The 17,461-nt window shown below is 41.4% G+C and overlaps 1 pseudogene; it reads right to left on the bottom strand.

The window, feature by feature from the left end:
* Nucleotides 1–2,246: 2,246 nt before the first annotated feature.
* Nucleotides 2,247–2,668, bottom strand: LOC109379027 (ubiquitin-like; annotated as a pseudogene).
* Nucleotides 2,669–17,461: the final 14,793 nt, after the last annotated feature.

Here is a 17,461-nt window from a genome sequence, read left to right as displayed (position 1 = left end):
ATCATTCTCCCTGGGATGAGAAAATCCAAATCTGTCTTGTTTGGGCAGGGGTAATTTTCCTTTAAACAGTTCAAGGAACTGTTTGTCTAACCTTCACCATTCAAGGTGACAGATAGCAAAGCAAAGCAGAAAGAATGGCACACATTCACCAGAGAACACAAACCTCTCCGTTTGTTCCCAGAGATCCGAGACCCCAGCGGCGAAATCACTGCCCTGAAAGGCCATTCACATGCAAATGAGGCCCTGGGTACCCTGCGTGTCTTGAGAAAAGCCAGCTTGCCCTGCTGGGAAAGGCGGCCTGACAGGGTGACGTCTAACTGGGCCAGGCATGCCTGCCTGCTCCTGGGAAAAGTGCTTCCAGAACGGCCAGAATTCGTTCAGCTGAAGCTGGGTTTTGAGGGTGAGGAGAGTATCAGGCAAGTCAGCAAAGTTACAGCATTGACCAAAGGTCCCAGTTTGCCTGGGACTTGGCGGAGGGGGCATTTACTAAGATGCGGGACTTGCAGTGCTCAAACCGGAATGAGATGGTCACCCTAGTTTAGAATGATTTGCTACCTTTAATTTTCTAAGCTAGGAAGCAAACAGGCACCATTGTCCGTTGTTGGAAACAAGGAAATCCACTGGGAATGCAAGAATCTCTTTATAACCTGTTGTTTCTTTGTGCCTTTTCACAAGTTTCCAGATCTTTTCTATAGTCCACTATAAGTAGCAAAATTAACTAGTTAGATTTTATTTATATTTTCCAGTCTCCAAGTTCTAGCCATGGGGAGAAGGGGGATAAATATTGACTGTGGGAGAAAAAGAGGATAAGGTATCTATTATAGTTACTAGGGGCCCTACTATGAGCCAGGTGCAAAGTCCTGTGTTCAGTTCCATGCTTATTAATTCATTGATGCCCTGACTGTCTCAGTTATCCTAAGAGGTAGGAGGTGTTTTGCCTGTTTTGTAGATGATGAAACAAAGAGCTGATAGGTTAGGTATAAGTTTAAAAAGTTACTATTATTGGTGGATCTGACAAGAATTGACTTTTCTGATCCCAAGTCCCATGGTGTTCCTTTAAGACACTTTACAGACTTAAAAAAAATATCATTAATTGAATTCCACATAGCTTTGCATAATTATTACCAAGATAATACATGATTGTTGTAAAATCATTCATATATTGATGAATATAAAATGAAAAGAAAAGGTTTCCCCAGTCAATCCCTCTCCCCATCTCCCCAAAGGCAATCACGGCTATCAGTTTTTTCCCCTATAACTTTTTAGAGGTGCCCACGCCTATGGATATCTTTCCATTTCAGGACATAAAAATCATTCTTTTTTAAGCAGTTGGGCCGCCCCTTATTCAGATAGGTGGTGTTCTGACATATGAATGTAACACATGATTTTAAGTTCCCTACTAAAGACATTCAGGAAGTTTTTATTTTTTCCCCCAATTCAAACAATACCATGATATACATTCTTATCATTTATATTTGTACCTTTGGGAGAGTATATCTGAAGGACAAATGTCTAGAAGAGGAGTGGACACTTAAAATTTTGGTGGATATTAGCAAAAGCTGTTCAAAATTGTACTAATGTTTGCACTAACCAACACAGTATGAGAGTCCTTGATTTCCCCCCATCCCAGAAAACACTTAGTGTTAGAAAATGTTCTCATATTGACCAATCAGGGAGCTAAAACAATGAAATTTTCTTGTTGCCTTCATTTGCATTCCTTTATGCCAGCCAAGAATACAACGTTGAGCAGGGCAACACACCTGTCTTCAAGTACCTCACAGTCCATCAGGCACATAAATAAAAACTGCAGTGAAGTGTTGCAGGTACCATGGAAGAAGCTTATACAGAATGCTGTGGGAGTCCAAGGAAGCACGTGGGCAATTCTCCCAGGACAGGTCCAGGCTGTAGGTCAAATATGATGAGACAGGGGTGTTGTAATGGTGGCACTTCATCTCCTAGCATGGATGAACTGGTCTTGAATGCGGCATGGTAGAAATGAAAGGAGTTTTGGAGAGAGGAGACTGGGAGCCTTCCTGACTCTGTTACTTACTGTGTTACCTTGGGCAAGGTCTTTGACCTCCCTGAGCTTCAGTTTCTTCGCCTGTAAAATGGGGATCATATCGCTGCTTCTGCCGGTGTGCTTCTCCGTCTTCCCCTCCCCTTTCCTGCTCTTTTCTCCTCTTCCTCCTTTGTCTTCTTCTTTTCAGGGAAAGGGGAGCTTTTTGGAGGCCCCAGAGCCACAGGGTTCAGGTGGAGGCTGCCCTGTGGGAGAAGGAGGCAGTGGAGGGGTCGTATTTGACTTTCTTGGGGCTCATGTTGTGGGAGTAACCACACTTGTTGCAGCAGTTGACAGCACAGGATGGCAGGTGAGCATAACACTCCATCATCTGGTAGCAGTTATATTTCTGGGTGAGCTGGCTGTGGCGAGGGTCGATGATGCTGTCTCTTAGGCCAAGCCCCAAGTGCAGGGTGGACTCTTTCTGAGTGTTTTTGTCTGAGAGAGCGAGTTTAGCCATCTTCTGCTGTTTATCTGCAAAATCAGATGCTGCTGGTCAGGCGGGATGCCCTTCTTGTCTTGGATGTTGGCTTTCATGTTCCCGATGTGTCACGGAGCTTAACCTCAAGGGTGATGGTGTTGCCAGTCGGGCAGCTTCACAAAGATCTGCATCGCTGTGTCCTTGTTGAAGAGAAAGAGCAGGAATATGTTTCTTACATCACATTGTTGGGAGGATTACATGAGGGAATGTTGATGTGCAAGTAACTGCTCCATGTGAACGAACTTCATCGGGAAGGAAAAAATCTTCCTGCTCAATAACCAGCTTTTCCTTATTTCTGAGTCAGAGTACTTCCAAACTCATCCATTTTTACTTTTCAAATACAAATTGCTAAGAATTGTGACGTCAGAGCCTGGCCTTGCTGTTTGTGGTAATATCCTTCATGACATAACCCGCTTATTGTTACATTGTGTAGCTGACACACATTTACACAGTCAAGGACAATGATTCCTGAAAGAAAACGTTTACAGAACTGTTGGGAGGAATGCTTTAATGGCAATATAACTGGAAGGTTAAAAGTTGGAACTGCACATTGTGATTTGGAGAGATGTGTGGTTGAAGCTGTGTCTGTGCCTTGGCACTTGTGAGAAACTAGACCATCTCCAGGACCAGTGGTGGCTTGATGGTCTTCACCCAGGCTAGTGAACTATTTAGGATTTCTCAGTGCCAAGTTAAGTGTTCAGATACCCTGTAAACAACCATTCAGATGCCTCTACTGTTTTAGTTTTCATTTAACACAAATTTACTGAGCTGCCTACCGAGATGAATAGTCACCCCTTGGGAAAGTGCCTGGAAGACATAAGGCTGCGAAAACTTTGCTTTTATGACTTTAGAAGGTAGAAGGTTCAATTGCCACCTGCACAAAAGTTTGTTCATTTTGTTTCCTTTGAGGGAAACCATTTGAATGACCCCCAGGGGGTTTTGGTACTTGGATAAGGTCCCCTTGGTCATATGCTGATACATACGCATGTTTGCAAATGGACAGTGGGGTGGCCAAAGCTACCTATGGATAACAGAGCCCACATCAAGGAGAGTTAGTTCCCTTCCCACTCTGAGGTTGCCTGTGGGAGGGCCAGGGCTGTACTCACCACCAGTGTGCCCCAATAAAAGGAGTGTTCCAGCCACTGTGTGTGTGCCCTAAATATAGCCAAGTTCCTTTTCATGATGTTCAAGGAGAGTTTATACACTGTAGAAAATGCAGGAGCTTTTCTTAGAAGTCAGCCATCCGAAGCCTCCAACCTGGAGTTCAATGTGGGCTGAAAGTGGCTGAGTAACTTCCCCAGTGTTCATTGACTTCCCACAAAGACTAAGGCCTGTATAGGTCCAAAGCAATGGCAAGGTTAGAGTGACTTTCTTGCGGGGAGGAGGGGGCTTTCCATGTCATTTTTTTGTTGTTGAGATATAGCATGCGTACAGTAACCTGCACAAATCTTGAGTTATAGGCTGATGAATTGTTACATATCTCCTATGTAATTTGAAATAAAAGTTAAATGCAAAGTATAAAACACTAACCTGGCATGTATTTTGAAATTAAAAGAGCTTTTTTAAAAAAGATATTCTGATGGCGAATTCTGGATAAATTAACCAAAGCTAAACTTTCCTCTCCCCCTTGCTCTCTGGGTCTTGTTTTGCTGATGTCTGAGATCTTGGTTCGTCTGCCCATGTTGAATCCAGTGCTGTCTAACAAGAGGGAAGGTCAGCTTGCCTTAGTGGTGCCAGAGATTGTGCTGTTGCACCCAAGGGAGCTCCAAGGAGAGAATCAGGCAGAACAGTCCCCGAAAACCTCCGTCATGTGCCGGAGGTGCTCCTCAGCAGTGCTTATGGGAAGCTACAGAAGCGGTGACTCTGGGTTTGAAGCAATCAATAAATCAAATGTAACATCTAAAGTAATTTCAGAGCATTCCCTGGGAAACTTGGCTCATTCATTTGTTCCTCTATCACTTAAAACAGAGCTCTTTGTCTTTAGGGTTGATGAGTAGGTATAAAAGCAATTCCAGAGCTAACTGTCAGATAAAGCAAACTCGATTCATGCCCTGTAATGACAAGGTCGTGCACTACATAGAACCACTTTTAGATGGGCTTTGAGTAAACTCAGATGAAGAAAAGCTTGCATCAAAAAAAGAAAAAAGAAAAAAGAAAGAAAGGAAAAAAGAGAGAGAAAAAAAAGAAAAAAACAAAAACCACAAAAAAACCCCACCTCACCTGAGAGACTTTACAGGGATCAAAAGGAGTTCAGTTCTGGTTCTGGCGGGGACACCAGCAAATCACCGTCTTCCCATAATCACTGCTTTATATTATTGAATACAATGGGAACTTTAAGGGTGACTGCAATAACAGTTTCTCATGAAAAATTAACAAAGAATTTATGGAAATGTAGGAAAAGTCCCAAAGCAATTAGCTTAGATTTCTCTAGAGTCTGAGCAAAGCCTGGATAATTGCATGCAGAAACTACACCAAGTGGCTATTTTCATTATCGCTGGATACAGAAAGTCCATTTTCATCACAATGGGATATAATGATGTTAAAGCTAACAGGGAGATATGTTGAAAAGGTGACAACACAGTTTACCAAATGGTTTGATTTATGTACCTTTGGAGAAAGACACTTCAGATTACTGTTAAGGGACCCGGAGAGGTTATCCTTGAAATTTCCAAATTTCGTATGATAGAAAAATATATTATAGTTTCTGAAAGCTAATTGTACATTACCACCAGGATGCACAAGAATGAATTTAATTTGTCTCAGAATTGAGAGCTGAATGGTACTACAAGCTGGCACATGAATATCCATCGTGACTTGACTCTGTTGTAAATGGGCTATTATGTATGTTTATGGGTGCACTTAAGGCTGGGATCCTCTCTCCAAATGTCTTAGGAACTCTGGGGTCCTGGCACCCTATGGAAGCAGAGGCGACATTCAGAACAGCCGTGGAGTCCTTCCCAGGCCTACAAAGAGATTATACATTATTTAAATGTCGTTCTTTTCAGTAAAAAAAAAAAATGAGATGAAGGGCATCATCTTTTCTGTTGATGTTCATTCACAAGCACTGGCAGTTTAATGACTCTTCCCCAATCCAAGAAAGCTAGCTTCCCCTTGGCTGTCTGTACAGAAATGGGGAAAGAGACATAACACTGTGAGCTTTTATCAACCGCGAGTGTCCTCTGCAATGTCACACACACAGAGATCTGGATATCCTCTTCTGTCTATACAAAGCTGTAGTTAAGGCTGTGCCTGGGATTCGAATGATTCTTGAAACCATTAAGTAGATTTGCTCTGAAGCCCACAGAATATTAATAACTTGTTAGCTGCAGCGTCAAAAAGATCATACAGTCTCAATCTTATTTGGTAAACACTCTCTGTTAAAAAAAAAAAAAAGATTATTTAAGTGTTTCCAAAAAAAGCTTCAGCAGAGGTCCTGCTCTGAATGGACACTGCTGCCTGTGGACAAATGTCAACACAGTTCAAGCTTTGTTAAAAGGACTGAAAATATCCCCGAGCCTGCACAGTGGCACGCTTACGGCCAGCATTAAGAAAATCAATCTAAAATAACAAAACCGCATTCACATCACAACCTGGCCAATACGCGTCCAGCAGATGTGACAATCATATTTTGACAGTTCCGATAGCTGATAACGGATGGCAAAAGAAATTTCTATCTGACATGGGACCTGACTTTATGCAATTATAGCTCCTCTGTTTGCATGGGCCACATTAAGGATGCAAAAAGCGAAGAGGATAAACAGACGCCAGTATCTTGGTATAATCAATGCAAAATGATGCAAGCCCCATCAGTATCATTCTAGTCTACTTTTCATCTTTATTCACTCCTGCATTTAATAATAGCCCCAAGAATAAATTAAAATTCCTGCAGTCATTTCTGCTTCTAGCTTGCCGTCTTTGTCATCCCAAACACATCTTTTCTTTTTTTTTTTTTTGAGCACATTATTCACCTGGCTAATGAAAAGAAATAAGAGTGAATAGAAAGCTTTGTTGTAAATGGAACTGACATTTCACTCAAGCATTCTGAGCAGCTCTGACATCCAACACCCTTGTACCTGAAACTTCTGGACATCTCCCATCCAGGCAGGTCAAATAAAGCTGTTCCTTGGGGGATAGTTTAAAACTACTTGTAACATGTTTTGATTTACAGATTATCAATTCTGCTGAGCAACAGAGAGACATATTTGGGAGTCGCGTAAACAAATACGTTCAACTGTGCTGTGGATTAACCTAAAGTGACACATTTATTTAAAAATCTGCCTACTACTTGTCCTCATTGATTAAATGCCCTTAAGAAAGTAAGTCTGATGAAATGAAAGCCATTGAGATGCAGCACACCTCCTCCACTCCTTTTGATGGTTGACACATTCCCCAGAGTGGGAGATTGGACGGCTGATAAGCTAACACTGAATTATAAGCACTTTGTGGAATGTCACTGGCAAATGAAAGATCTACTGTTTTGCTTGCAAAGCAACCGTATGCCTTAACAGCACAAAAATGGACATGGTGCAGAATTATTTCATCCTCTGTGCTCAGAATATAAACGACTGTGTACACTGCACGTGCATTTTCATGGCAGAGATCAGCTCAGCGCCAGCAAAGCTTGTTCCTGGCGACGGTACCATTGATCACAAAAATAGAAGGGCCTGCCAAGGACTCGGTCAACATTGTCAGAACTCCAACAGGCATCGGGTGATTTTGCTGTGGCTTGTCGTTACCTGAGCTTTAGCAGTTTCTGAGGGGAAAGTGGATGGGGGAATGGCAGTGGTGATGTTAGGGGTGGTGGAGAGGTTAAATAGAAAACTCTTTTCTGCTTGAAATTAGAGGTATAAACAACATCTGAGGTGTAGCGGGAAGGGTGCCAAATGTGGAGTTCAAGCTATGTCTTTTCCTTACTAGCCTTATGGCCTCAAGAAAATCACTTCAATTTGCTGAGCCTCCAGTTTCTTCGGCTGAAAAATGGGGCTAATAATGTTTGTTTTTTTATGGGATTGTTGAGAGGCCAGTGTGGAATAAAGTACAAGAAGGTGCTTTGTAAACGGTACAGCACCATACAAAGATCAGGGGTTGTCACTGGCTGCAATGAATGAGAGTTACCAGGTGAGGTGTGCACCCAAGCAGCAGACCCCACCTCTCCTGTCCACGGGCATGCGTCTCCACGCAGCCCTCACTGCTGTCTCCCGGTGCTCTTGTCTGCTTTCAGGCAGGGTTATGTACCACCTCTTTGCAGACCATTGCAGGGTAGAACAAAAAACCTAGAAAATTTGAAATATAATTTAGACCTCAATCTAAATGCTGACATAGATGTTTAAGAAGACTGAAGGTCAATCATACAGTCTAAAATAAAAATAAGGGAGGAAACCCTCAAGTTCACTGAAACACTAGTACAGTTTTGAATTGCTTTGACACCAAGTCAGAGACCGGGCTGGAGGAATAGTCAAACAACTTTTTGTTGTTCTTTCTCTTTATGAGCAACCCAAAATTCTTTGAAAAAACTTCAGTGGGAAGTCAGTTTTAGGCCTATCCACATAAACATTACTTTTTTTTTCTTTTAATTATTTTTGATTATGAAATACACATTTTTTAGAATTAGTTTCAGCTGTACAACACAGTGCAATAGTTACGCTTTTTACCCCTCGAAGTGACAACCCTCCTCCCGCAAGCCGCACATTACTTCTTCTTCAAAGCTTTCTCCCTGGCCATGCCCACCCAGCACAGATATGATTTCTTTCAAGCATTATTTTGATAGCGTTATTTGTTCCAAAATGTCCGTGGGTTGGATTGGCAGACCCAAGTCCACCTCTATACAGGTCTCACAGAGTTTTCTCTCTGAGGCTGATTCCAGAGAGGGCTCTGGAACTCCTGAGGGTGGGCAATATGGACAATCCTATTTAACCTCTTGCAATGTGGTGGCCACACAATGAACTCGGTTCTGGTTTTGGCTTAGCCGGCTGCCAGCCGTGTTGCTGTATTGTCCAGAATTGATCTCGTAGCATCGTTGATGATGATGATGATGATGATGATGATGATGATGATTGATGATACTAGTTATATTAATGATGATAACTTCCAATGTTTGAGTGCTTATCATGTGCCAAGCCTTTTTGTAAGGGTTAATATGTTATACTCCTGCTATAATTCTCCTGGAGATTATTATCCTGTCTGGGGTACAGATTCAATCACTTGCTCCACATCTGGTAGATGTAAAAAGAGGGATCATAACCTAAGTCTTAGTGACCCTGAATCCTGAGCCACATCCACCCCACTGACCTCCCTGGGCTGTTGAGATTAAATGTGATCCTGCCTGTGAAAGCATCTCTTTTTTTTTTTTTTTAAAGATTTTATTGGGGAATTACGGGAGGGGAACAGTGTTGGAGAATCAGGGAAGGGGAACAGACAGGTAGACAAATTGCTGTTTTGTTCTTCAGTCTAGTTGTGGAGGACGTCGCTTCAATGGCCCATGTTGGTATGATCATTGTGCTCTTCCTGGATGAGGCAATCGGTCGCCGGTCATTAGTCAGCCGCTCATGGCAGCTCTCGCCTGCTGCCAGCTGCTCACGCTGGCTGCCAACCACTCACGTAGCTCATGGCAGCCCACTGCAGCCCCGCTGCAGCCTACGAAGTCGCCAGTGACTCACAGCAGCCCAGCTCCAGGTCGAGCTGTTGTTCATCATCTTAGCGTAGAGGGCGCAGTGTCACTGGCCCTCAATGTGGGATCTGAACCGCGGCCCTGCTGCTCAGAGCTGGCGTCCCAAGCCAGCTCTTAACCAGCTGAGCCACTCGGCCGGCCCCACCTCTTTCTTTTTTAAAAAGCATAATTATTTAAAAACTATGTAAGCAAATAATTTCTTATGGAGAATTTGGAAAGCACACAAGAAAAGTAAAAACTGTTTATTACCCTCCTGCTTTTTTATAAGAGGACATAAAGTAAAATGTCAAAGTTCCTTCCTCCAATTCTCACCCCATCCCTCAGAGATAAACTCTATTAAAATTTGTGTGTGTGTGTGTGTGTGTGTGTGTGTGTGTGTGTGTGTGTACTTTCAGACCTTTTTCTTGGTGAAAGTTATTTGAAAACTAGGAAACTCCAAGATTTGAGTGGGAGTCCAGTTTTCCTGTTGTTGTGGCATGAAGGGTTGACCTTGAGCATCTGGGATGTCCATTTCAGGATGCTTTTGGATGCCTTTGGCTGTGTGCTGCTCCTGCAAGACCAACTATGTGTATGTGTCGGGAGGCACCGTGGGATGAACAATGGTCTCCAACTGGCCCAAGTGATGGGAAATGTGTGTTTTGACCTGTGTAGGATTTTGGGCACAGATTGTCTCTCTTTGTTGTCTTCCTTCTCTCCTCTCACTCTTCCTTTCCTGCTTTAATTCTTGACCCTTCTCTTCTACTTGACCATCCTTCATCTTGATTTCACTGGAAAAACATTCTGAAGTGAATGGTCCTGGTGAGGAGGGGGGAGAGTGTCTAGAAGAAGGAGGGAAAAAGAAATCAGTGCTTCCCTTCCATTGCTATTTTTAGGCAGCCGAGATTCTTTCCCTCTGATTTAGCTAAGTGCTTTGGGGTAGAACCGACCAGCACACTCAGTAGCTTCAGCAGACATCCTATTACCCCCAAGGGAATAAACCAGGTATGTGGAAGAAGGAGGGGGCCTGGGAGTCATAGTTGAATTCGGTGATGAGCTGGAAAAGCGAGCTCATGTTTATTCTCCAAGCCCCTGGAGACAGACACCCCTGCTCAAGCCAGATAGCAGGTGTGAGCTTTAGCTGGAGCTGAAAACCCTGATGACAGTGGAGCAAGTAGTAGCAAGACTGCTTTCTTCCAAAAAAGCTTTCAAAAGAGAATTTGAGTAAATCCTCTTGATCAGATGGGGACACATGGGAAGGGCTATTTCTGCTGGTAGGGCCGTCACACACTGAAGATTGGAGAGCCCATCAGTGAAGTTCTGAGCCACACACTGTGTGTGCTCGGACCCCTGAGTAGCGCTGTCTAAACTCTGATCCGGTCGTCCACTGGCCACCTGGAGGACCCAGCTTCTCTTTCAGAATGAGTGTTGTTCTAAGTCACATGGAATTAAGAAAAGTGCAGTGTCAGGACCTGAACACATCCACATACCATGTGCTTCACTTCTCTTTTATGACTGAATTTATGATGTAACCTGGAACCCAGAAGCTTCGCTTGTCCAGTTGCCCCTCCGTGCCTCATTGACAAGTACGTTTTAATCTCATCATCACTGGCTAAACATAGTTTAAAGCAAAACCCGGCTTTGTCTAGTTCATAACATGTGGCTCTTCTCGTCTGTTTTCCACACATGCAGGAAAACAATTGATTGCATGTAATAATAACAATAAGGCAGACATTCCATTTAGAGGAGATAGTCACGTGTGCCATCAGAAACCATGAGAGGGAGGCTTTGAATGGTTTATCACTGTCAGAAGAAGCCAGAGATCAAATTACAACCTAATATGCACAGTTGGGTGTGTTTTATTATTTATAACACATGCTTCATTTTTAACACTCTTCTGAATGCTCTATTATTCTTCCGAGGCGTCTCCCATCCTGCTTACCTCCCTCGCCCAGCCTCCATCATTTAAAATATTGTGAACTGTCACTGTCAGGCAGACCAGTGTACCTCGAGCAAGGCTGTCATTTCGCTTCAGCTTCCTTTTCTGAAGCCAAATCCAGGTTTCTTAGCCTGGTATTCTAGAGCTCAGTGAGTGGAAAACAAAAAAGAAAAACCAAGCTATTTTTGAGTTAATGTGTCAAAAGTGGAGCTTGCACCCACTGAGGAGATTGAAAGCACCAGAAGTGGTAGATTCATTAAACAAATAGCTATTCCTTTGTGTTAGGTGTTGTACTAGGTGCTGGGGATACAGAGAGGGTCCTCTGCCCTCAAGGAGCTTCCATTCTTGTTAGAGAAAACAGATAATAAACAAGATACAACTTACGCTATGAAGGATCTAAACAGTAACATGGTGTGATGGAGAATAAGGGGTGGGGTAGAGAAGAAAGCTACTTTCCAGTGATGCTGTTCATAATGAGAGGGCAGTTAAGCTGATTTGGGCAGGTATGTCAATTTCCAGGTCACTGGTATATCATTTTTATATGCTGTTGGGTTTAACTTGTTGGCAAGTCTCCCGCAGCTCATCATTTTAACATTGATAATGAGTCAGGGTGTGTGAAGTTCATGTGGAAAGTGTCCATGGGAGATGCATTAGTCTGCTAGGGCTGCCATAACCAAGTACCACAGTCCACGTGGCTTCAACAAAAGACATTTATTTTCTCCCCATTCTGGAGGCCGGAAGTCTGAGATGAAAGTTGGCAGGGTTGGCTCCTTTTGAGCCTCTCCCCTTGGATTGTACATGGCCATCATCTTTCTCTGTCTTCATGTGGTCTCACTTATGTGTACATGCTCGTGTCCTTTCTTATAAGGACACCAGTCATATTGAATTAGGATCCACTATAATGACTTCATTTTAACTTAATGACCTTATTAAAGACTCTGTCTCCAAATATAGTCACATTCTGATGTATTTGGGGGTTGGGACTTCAACATAGAAGTTTGAGGAGATACAATTCAGCCTATAAGGTGAGGAAGAGAAGAATGGCTAATTGTAGCCCTTTGTTTTAAGAAACACTGTCTTATCCTCTGGGTGCCTTGTAGTGTGCTGCACCTTATGCCTAAGGAAAATGACCCTCAGATAACACACTGCAGGATCTTTATGCATTCTTGGAATAGACTGGGCTCCAGTGCTGTGGCTCCTTCCCTGAGCAAACCTTCTGCGAACCTTGGAATGGGCTAGAGAGTCTTCTTAAAAAAGTTTTATATCTATCATCACAAAATTAGAAGGTGGACCTCACTACCAGTACTGAAAAGGTTCTGCCAAACATTCCATATCTAGTTGAAAATACATTAAGTAAAAATCACCCAGCTAAGTCATTAGGAAAAGGGCACCTTGTTTGAAAAAAAATCTGTTGATACATTCATAATTTTGCACCACAGAAGGAAATCAATTGACAATTTTTTGGAAAGTATATCCTCAGCACTCTGCTAAGCAGAAGCTGGAAGCACAATAATTGATTTATTCTTTCTTTCACTCAACAAATATTTATTGAGTCTTTACTGTGGGCTTCATTTATAATGTCCTTAGAAACACCTGGCTAAAGATAACTCAAGCATAATTGGAGTTTATCCAGTCTGTTCTGTGCACCTCTTGTGGAATCCTTCTTCAAGCTGCCACGGTGGGTGCTGGGGGCGTGGTAGTGGTAAGACTGAGAAGATCGGGGTTCACACTCCTCAGAGAAGGCTTCCTAGAAGATGGGCCTCCCCTTTCTCCCAAGAATGGTGTTGTAAGGGACATGCAGTTAGAATCTATACAGAGCAAAGGTGATGAGAGGATGGAGTGTCAGTTATGAATATTTGGGAAAGGAACTAGAAAGAAAAGGGAGGCTCCTGAAAGGGACACTGGCTCCCATGGATTTACTGGGCAGAACTTGTGAGTCTCTTTCTCTTAGTGGGCCTGATTAATAATATATGTATTAGAGAAAAGGGGCAGATCTTTGTTTTACAGTCTCAATCTCTCTCTCTCTCTCTCTCTCTCTCTCTCTCTCTCTCTCTCTCTCTCTCTCTCTCTCATTCATGCTCCCTTAGCACCTTGCACTTAGCCTAACTTAGGTTTACATTGTCTTATTTATTTACATATCTAACTCCCACATTTAGTCTGAGCATTTCTGGGGAACCAGAAATGGAGCACATTGGGTTCTTAACAAATATTTGTTGAATGAGTGAATTAATCAGTTTGGTGGCACTTGGAAAGTTTTTCCTTAAATAGATTCTTTCAAGATTGGTAGTAATAATATCTTTTTGCATCTGGTTGAAAACGCATCACTACATTCTGGTTTATGGTGATAGTATCTAGGTAGGGTTCTAAAGTCCACTTGGAAGTATACATGACAAAAGGTCCAATAGGGGGGCTAGAGAAGGTATTTTTTATGCATCGTCTAAATGGAAAGCTACTCAAAAAATGCACGAGAGAGAAAGAATGAGAGGAAGAGAGTGTGATAAAAAGAATCATCCTCATTGATAGAATTGGATTTAGCTCTTAAAAAAGTGTGCACCTCGGCGTTGTCACCAAGTATACCAAAATATTGTTTTCAAAGCCTCTCTTGTCTGCAGTGGCAGTCATGGGATTAAGTGGGTCCAATACAGACACTCAGGCCTTGCAGAGATTGGGATGCAGAGCACTGCGGACTCTTACTATTCCAAGGGGCCAGAGTCCTTGATGTGCCTCTCTCTGATGTTTGTGGACTCCTATTGAACTGTGAGATTCACGTGAAATCAGTGGAACTTCTGTGAGAGTCGGGAAAATATGCAGGAAGAACTTCTGGGGCTTAGGGGATTTTAGCTGATTTTCAGAAATGTAGTCCAAAGACTTTGTCTGGGACAGATACTACATGAATGGGCACATTAGGAAGCAAGAATCTTTTAGAAAAACAAAAATCACTTCTGCAATGAATTATAACTATGAATAAGTTGGGGCACCAATAATTATTTTTACCTTGCACAATATCGGGAGACAAAGTAACACAAGTTAAAATATGTACACTTAAAGTCCATAAATATAAAATTCATTTAAAATTTCTTATGTTCAACCATGGGTTAATTAAGTGATAGCCTCATGATAGGTTACCTGGTCGCCATTAAATATTATATTTTAAAAGAATTTAAGAAGACTTAGGAAATGCTTATGATACAATAAGTTAAAAAGCAGGTTACAAAATATGTAAGTATTAAAGACACAACTGTGTAAAAATACAGAGGGTGCCAAAAAAATGTATACATATTTTAACAAAGGAAAAAACTGTATTAAAATTGTAAAAATATATACCGATAACAAAAGATGAATACAAGTCATGTGTATAAATTTTTTGGCACCCCCGGTATGTATTGGAGAAAGACTGAAGTCCCTGTCACCAAAATGTTAATGCTGGTATTCTAATGTGTATGGATATATATAGGCATGTGGGGGAACTATGGCCAATGATTTTTCTTCTTTACTGTTTTCCTGTATTTTCCATGCTGTTCTTAAAACATTTAAAATCATGAAAATTTCAAAGAAACAAAAATTAAGAAAAATCATAGAACTTATACTTATGTACTCATCACAAAGATTAAGCAGATGCCAAAAATATGTCATATTTGCTTCAAATCTCTAAAAAATACAAGAAATTCACCATTACAGGTGATAGCTTTGGTCTCACTCTTATCTCTTTCCCATTTGCAAAAGTAACCCTTGATTTTTAATTTGGCACATGTTTGCTGTGGAATAAATCAGTACATGTGACTAAATTCTGGCTAGTGGGATTGAGGCAGAAGTTGTATGCACAGCTTCCTGGAAGATTCCTTAAAAGAAGGGGGTGGGGTGGGTTGTCCTTCCTCCCTTTCCTTCTTTATGCTATCTGGAACATGGCTATCATGGCAGGAACTGTCTTATGCCACCAGGTAGAAGCTGTGTGTTAAGGATGGTGGAGCTATAAGATAGAAGAACCCTGGTTTCTTCTTGCTCACAAAGTTGTCATTACAATTTACCTGGACTTTAATTTGACAAGTGAAATTCTAATTTATTTAAGCCACTATTATTTTTGAGTTCCTGTCATTGGTAGCCTAAATTAATCCATTTAATATAGTATTGTGTATCATGTATGTGTTGTACTTTTACCACATATACATGTATCCTAACCAATATACAGTAATACCTTGGTTTTTGAGTATAACTCATTCCAGAAACAAACTACTCATATTGCAAGACATTGCTCGTTTACCAAGTTAAAATGTATTAGAAATGTTTGCTCATCTTGCGGAATGAGCAAAACTCGTCATCCAAGGTTTTACTGTATATATTGTGTGTTAATGTTATAACTAGATGGTGTCATACTGTACATATCCTTTTGTAACTTGCCTTTAAAAATATGTAACAAGATTTTTTTTGATATTTATCCATGTTGATATTGGTAGATATAGTTAATTAATTTTGACTACTATATATTGGGTTGTCGGAAAAATGATGACACATGTTTGAAACAGATGGCACTAGTTCATTTTTGGAAGTACTAGAGTCATTTGCATCTATGTTATTGCTATGTTATTTCACAGCTGACAGTTCTAGCTTCATTCTAAAGAAAGATTGAGTGATTTGGTTGATTTTTGGAGATTTTACAACAAGTTAAAGATGGAAGACCAAACTGTGCATTTTTGCCATATTTTACTGCTTTACTTCCATAAAGGGAAGAACGCGTGTCAAGTTTGTGAAAAGTTGCATCAAGTTTACGGTGACAATGCTCTACAAGAACATCAGTGCTAATGGTGGTTCATGAAATTCTGTGCTAGTGATTTTGATCTCAACAACACTCCTCTGTCAGGAAGGCCCACCAAGGTTGATGACGACAAAATAGTCATTGGTCAAGTCAAACTCATGTTACACGACACGAGAGATTGCAGAAACATTGAACATCTATCATTCAAGCATTCAAGACCACCTGAAGAAGCTGGGATACATAAGCAAGCTCAATATTTGGGTTCTGCATGAACTCAAAGAAGTTTATTTGACGGTGAGTATAAACATCTGCAATATGCTCATTAAATGTGAGAAAAATGATCCTTTTTTGAAGCGACTGATAACTGGTGATGAGAAGTAGATTGTTTACAACAATGTGGTGCACAAACGGTCTTGGTCCCAACGTGACGATTTGCCTCAAATGACATCGAAAGCAGACATTCACCAGAGGAAGGTTATGTTCTCAGTGTGGTGGGATTTTAAAGGTGTCGTGTTTTTTGAGGTCCTACCAAGGAACCAAACAATCAATTCGAATGTGTACTGTTGGCAATTGGACAGTTTGAACAAATCCATCATCCAGAAACATCCAGAGCTTGTTAATTATAAAGGAGTTGTGTTCCATCACGACAATGTGAGACCACACACAAGTTTGATCACCTGTCAAAAATTATTGGAGCTTGGATGGGATGTGTTGCCACACCCACCATGCTCACCTGACCTTATGCCATCAGATTTCCACTTGTTTTGCTCTCTTCAAAACTCCTTGCATGGCATAACTTTCAGTTTACATGAGGCTGTAAATCAGCACCTTGTTCAGTTTTTCGCAAATAAAGACAGGTCCTTCAATGAATGAGGAATTACGAAGCTCACTGAAAGATGGTAAAATATTATTGAACAAAACGGGCAATATATCATTAATTGATCTTTGTTCTTTATATAAATAAATGACCTTTGAAAAACAGGCAAAATACGTCATGACTTTTCAGACAACCCAATGCTATTCCACAACTTATCTCTATCCCTACTAAGGAAAAGATAGATTATTTTCACTATTTTACTATTGCAAAAAGCACTACAACAAACATCTTTGCATGTGTTCTGTGGTATAATAGTGTGAGAGTTTCTCTAGGGAAACCTAGTGGCAAAGTTTCTGGGTGACAGGGTACATACATCTTTAGTTTTCCTAGGTCTTGCCAAAATGGTTGTTCCAAAATGTACTTTTTCCAGCAGTATATGAGTTTCTGTTTCTGCATCCTGACCAACATTTGGTGTTATTGGGCTTTTCATTTATTTTCTATTGGATGGATGTGAAATGGTATTTTATTTTTATTTTCCTCTCTCTCTCTCTCTCTCTCTCTCTCTCTCTCTCTCTCTCTCTGTGTCTTTCTTTCTTTCTTTCTTCTTTCAACTTTATTGGGGAACAGTGTGTTTTCCCAGGACCCATCAGCTCCAAGTCAAGTTGTTGTCCTTCAATCTTAGTTGTGGAGGGTGCAGCTCAACTCCAAGTCCAGTTGCCGTTTTTCAATCTAGTTGCGGTGGGGCATAGCCCACCATCCCAGGCAGGAGTCGAAC

Source organism: Hipposideros armiger, unplaced genomic scaffold (genome assembly GCF_001890085.2).
Source record: "Hipposideros armiger isolate ML-2016 unplaced genomic scaffold, ASM189008v1 scaffold_21, whole genome shotgun sequence".
Lineage (NCBI taxonomy): Eukaryota > Metazoa > Chordata > Mammalia > Chiroptera > Hipposideridae > Hipposideros > Hipposideros armiger.
Note: the sequence above shows the minus strand (reverse complement) of the source record. Positions and strands in the feature narration are given on the sequence as shown.